A 6,000-nucleotide genomic window follows, 5' to 3' on the forward strand; every position below is an offset into this window, starting at 1 on the left:
TAAAAATCTTTGTCACCTTGACTCTTCAATTGTGAATATCTAAAACGATGTTGCTAGTAGAACACTAGGATAATTCAAAGTGTTATAGATAGTGATAAATCATACAATGATATGGCTCGATTTAAAATGTAAATTTAATGTGATCATCAAGTCAAGTAGCATATCAATCAGTCAAATTAAGTTTTTGCTTGGGTTTGTTCAGCTACTTTCCTTGCCTGTGTGGAAATGAATCTCTTATGTCGATTTTCTGTAATTTTAAAAGGGGATTTTCATCTTTCATACATAGTTCCAAATTTTCTGCTAATAATTACAAGTCTTAAACATCAGGAATATGAAATTGTCTCAAAAATAGTTGTCGAGTATAAAGAGTAGTACGTAAAACATGTATGGAAGTACATTGCACAGTAGGTTCAGTCTCGATTAGCCTATATGAGCATAAAGTGAACTTGAAACAAACTCCAGTTCTTACTTGAAAAGCATGTATTGAACTAACCTTAAATAACACTTCGATGAAGTGAATGAGCAGAAATATATGTAGGCTATATAGCCTACCGGTAATCTCGTTGATAATTTACCATGCAAATATGTATATTTACCATTGTTTATTTTTACTCAGTTATCCATTATTATTATTATTATTATTATTATTCATAACAATTATCTATTTAATACAACATTGTTCAGAATGTGAAGTGTGTGAATTCCTTCTGCTAAATTCTATACCATTTCATTCTGTTTTTACTATTTCCGGTGTGCTGTTTAATTTTCGTTAGTTCCTTTCTAGCAACTTCACTCTTTAAAATGATTCAATAGACTAATGCAGCCACGCGCCTCTCTCTGGAATCTCAGGTTCGATACCCGGTGGAGGGACATAGGGGTTCGGATTCAATTTTAAGTTGTAGGTCCAGACCTGTGCATAATGTGAACTTAAAAACAAACTCAACAACATGACTGTACGTACAGTCACGGACACTTCTTGATTGTAACAATCCCATTGACTTTCAATGGAGTTATTACAACGCAGAAGTGTCCGTGATAGTACAAGGTTTACTGTACAGTTTATCTCAATGTAGGGATTTGTATCAGTTCTATATACCCCTAAATGTTACACAAAAGTTCATATTTGGGCTACGAGAGCATTTATTTAATTGTTTTACTAGATTGATTGCCGGGGGTAGTAAGGGGATCGACCGAGAGCCTAAGCCTCTCTGTCCCCTCTGTGGCGCGATTACGTCAGTTGTGGAAAGATGAAAAGGTAAAGCTGTCCACTATGCATTACACAGTGCCATGAAGCAGCATAGGGGTGTGGCTACACACATTCTCGATTTCAGCCTTATTGAAAGGGATGTGATCAGCATAACGGTCCGGCCAAATTTACTTTCTCTATTGATTAGAGGCTAGATGAGCCCCAGAGCCGCTTAATACAGTGTCATTATGAGAAAAATTCCCGAATCTAGATCTGTAGAACATTTATTTACCTAGTTTGCTGGGAGTGTTTGCTGAGGTGTGGAATGATCGACCAGGGGCGTCCAACCCTGCCCACTCTGGGGCAGTTTCGTCAGTTATGGAAAGATGAGCGAAATTCAATCAATTTTAATTTTTTTAATTTACATTTCTCAATTCGTGTTAGAAATTGACACAAAAAATTCTCACACATGCATATGGCAATAAAGTATTTAAAATTATTTGAAATAGTTTCATCATAAGACAGGATAGAATGCTTACCTGTCAATGGGCGTCGCACACTAGACACATTGGTGGTCATATACGAATATATCAGAAACAACTGAATATAAAATTATGAATAAATCGAATGAAAAATCTATAAAATACTAGTTTAATGCCATTTAAACTATATTCATTGTTCACTTAGTTGAAGAGATGATAAGTCAGGTTCTGATCACATCATGGTTTAGCAGTAACAACAGTTCCGGTGGAGGCACATAGTGGTTCGAATCACACTTTAAACTGTAGGTACAGTCCCGATTAGCTTTACTGTGCATATAGTCGACTTAAAACGCCAAATCAATCAATCAAGCAACAACAGTTAACATTAACATATACCAAACAGGTATTAACGATGCGTGCGAAAATTGTGATAAAAATAAATAACCTTTATAATAATGTATAGAAAATTTAGTAACCATCTGAAATATGTACTGCGTTGAATTAATGGAACTAAATGTAGAACCTGGATACATTTTATTTAGAAACTTCTCAATACATGTTTTATATAGTACTTTTTCACGTTCTACTGCTCTTTATTAAATATCTACCACAAAGCAAACAGTCAACATTTTTAAAAGGTTAGATTATGGTTAAAATAGTAAGAAAACAGATTTGTAACCCTCATTGATTATTTCCAGTAATGAAGATGAGTAGCTGACCAAATTCCAACAAGTCATAGTCATATATTTCGTACTGGACCATTTATATTTTTGACATATTCGTTGCCCATTTCAGTCACTATTTCTTTCCACTTCTGCATAGTTTCTAATCATTTATTTTTCAAAGCATTGAAAAGCTGGAATGCAATAAAAATATAGTGATTTAACAACAATTGCATGAACAAATAGCTGTCATTTGATATACACATCTTCAATCTAATGGCACGTTTCTTCGATGTCTGCATTATGTCAATTGCATTTGTATTTTACATATTCTACGTCTCTTTTCTACATCTTTATTTTAATCGCAACGATAGAAGGGAGTAGCAACTAGATAAAATTAGCGAAAGGACGAAGGACATCCCAGGACTAAAACGTTAGCCGTTAGACTAGATCGTTAGCCGACATTCAATGAGGCATCCCCGATGTCGTCGCCTTGTAATCAAAGGTCCGGGCCCATAGTGGTTTGGATCCTAATTTAAACTGTAGGTGCAGTCCCGATTAGCCTATCGGCGCATAAAGTGGACTTAAAACAAAATCTCAAAAGTGATTCATTGCCAACGGCCACTAAGTCGGCTTGCACTAAGTCATGTACATTATATTCATTGTATCGGCAGTGACTAGATACGGTACTACATGAGGGAACAAACACAAAGAAACATCCTTGCCCAACCCAGGATAAACCTTAAGATCCCTGATTTAGTAGTACTCAACGATGAGAAAACATATTTAAGCAAAGGAAAAAGGCACAACTTATTTAATAACAATTGTAACAATCTGATCGATGAACTCGACAAAATTCAGTAATAATTTTTACAAAGTACAACATTGTTTCATGTAATTTGTTGGCGTCTGTCCTTTCGCAAAAGTCCATTTCGCTTAATCCAGTTTCGAATGACTTGTCAACAAATGATAATCAGATTTGACAATTTTTCACCGTCCTAGACGAAACAAGAAGTCCAGTTGTGTTTTGTACAACCTCAACCCAAAAGGAAAATATCCAAATTGTTGACCAAGTAATTAGGGAAAAAATTCTGCTTATCGAAATTTCGAAGTAAGAACAGACTCTGCAGGAGTCAGTGAGCACCACATTTTCAACACAGAAACAAACTAATTTTTATGCATTTTAAAATGTTTAGAATTCCACAATCTACTCATATTTTGCAAATCACACTAATGTGGAGTATTTGCAGCAGAAAAATATTAAAAACATTGTCAAGAAACTATTTTCAATTTCTTGCTACGTGCTACGTGTCTTTAAGCAATGAAAGAACACAGAATTATATTTATTTCCCACATTTCTAGTAGTCGCACAATCTTAATTACAGAGTTTCTTGAGATATTACCAATTACTAATTCCATGAAATTAAGTACCTTTTAAGTGCCTTTCTGTGTGTGGAAAGTGTCAGTGCTATTAGTGGTAGCACATACTGCTAGAGCTGGCTAAGAAATAATTTGACTTTTGATGGAGGACGAAAATGTGTTGCAATAACAGTTGCGTTTTTGTGCATGCGCGCGTGTGTGAGAGAGACTCATAAATATTTGGACAGACATGAAGTTTTCAATTTAATGCATGTTACATACATGCTAAATAAAGGAACGTTAAAACTTGTAAACAAGATATTATCTTCAATATTATGGATTAAAAATACAATGTGAAACTATTAAAAATTAATACATTTTAATGTTAGAAAACGAAATTAACAATGTTAGTCTTGATATCACAGCCACTTTAACATTCGGACACCCTGAGTGAAATAAAAAAGAAATTGTTAAAAATCTCCAAATAAACATATTAATAATTAGGAGTATACCCGTTTTGCTTAATGAGTTCTTTCAACCTTCTCGACTTAAGACTTACAAATTTGTGTTGTACTCTCAATAATTTATGCATTTATCCCATAGTCGTCTTGTAAATCGGTTTTCGGCATAATTGGCGTAATTGTCATTTTATCATAATTTTGACACAAATGTTTAATGAGTTTGGTATCAGGAGACTGGAGTGACGTTTTCAGAACCTAAGGACAGTTCTAGAGCAACCATCCCCACACCAAAGACGATCTGTGCTTGGGATCATTATATTGATGGAATTTGGAATCTGATCTGTTGTTCAGCATTCTTGCGTAAATTTTCCTTCAAAATTGCTCACTTAAGCTGATGATATGCATACCTAAATCATCATATTACCACCACTATACTTGACTCTTTGTTGTAGATTTGTACAATATAATTGTTTATTTGACTTGCACCATACCATCCTCCCATCCAATCAGGAAACAATGCACTTCCATAGCGGAAAAATATTCTGCTACTTTTTATTGTCGTTTCCCAGATGTACTTTCGGGAAGCGCAGCCTTTGTCCTTCTTTTAGGCAGGATTTGAAGAGGGCTATTCCCCATGATAAACTGCTTTCCTTGGCAGTTAGCGCACTGTTTCCGGAAGTACTGCAGTCTCGTTGTATTTGTATTTTTGTTATTTGGCGACGCTTATCTACCGATTTTGGATAATCGCGAGATGATGATGAGTGATGACATGATGAGGGGGTCGACCACATACCGCGCTCGGGCTAGCCGATAGCAGTTCCAATGTTTGCTCCAAGTTGCACTGCTGCTTTCGGAACACTTACTTGATTTTTGATATCTGAGCCCGTTCATCTCTTTCGCCTATTTTCCTTAGTCGGCTTTCTGAGGTTCTGAGACATTTAATTTACTCAATTTCTCTCTCATAACGTTTTATTACATCACCCACGTTTCTCTCACACATGCTTAACATTTGTGCAATTTCCTTGTAACAGCGGCCTTTTGCAAAAAATAAAAATAAATAACTGTCGTTGCTCGAAGATTTTATTTTTGATTATGTGCCCTATTTCACTCATACTTATGTCAGGATGCAGCGCAGAAACTCGTAACAATTGTGGTAGCTGGGAAATGAGGTGTGTTGTTCTTACGCGTACCTCTCATCCTAGCTGATCGGTAAGAAACTTACGTAATAGGAAAAGAAGGCATTCACGATGTGTCCGAATGTTAAAGTAACATCTTTTTCACGCACGAACACACATATGAGCCCTTAATGGTGAATATAACTTTAATAGATATCTGTTATCTGACCGCCCTAAATTACTTTTAAGTCCAGCAATCGTTAATGTGGCAACGTAGGTCTTGAGCACCAGCAGAGAGTATCCAGCTTTATCCAACTCGACTAGAGGAGAAACACAATGGTGAAAGATTTACATTCTTGCTTATAACATGAAGTCAGAAACTATATTCATACAACATATCGATAGCGAACAAAACTGAAAATGTTAGAGAATATTTACGGTTCTACATGTTAAAATTGGAAGCAGAGAGACTTTGGTGAGGTTGGAAACACTGCACTAAGTAACCCATCTGGACGCAGTCGCTGTCAGGTTTGAAAAAGAAGAGGCATAATTACGAATAATTTAGGCGAAATATATTTAACAATACCTTGCAAAGTACTGTGAAATGCGCAATTAATATTTCTGGCAATCTGTAGCGAAAATTTGATCATATCATGGGAAAGTGGTTCCTTGCGCCATCATAAACACTTTTCATTGCAATTACTTCCAGTGATTTGGTAAATTCTAGAATGTGTG

Source organism: Lepisma saccharinum, chromosome 2 (genome assembly GCF_977018435.1).
Source record: "Lepisma saccharinum chromosome 2, izLepSacc3.1, whole genome shotgun sequence".
Taxonomy (NCBI): domain Eukaryota; kingdom Metazoa; phylum Arthropoda; class Insecta; order Zygentoma; family Lepismatidae; genus Lepisma; species Lepisma saccharinum.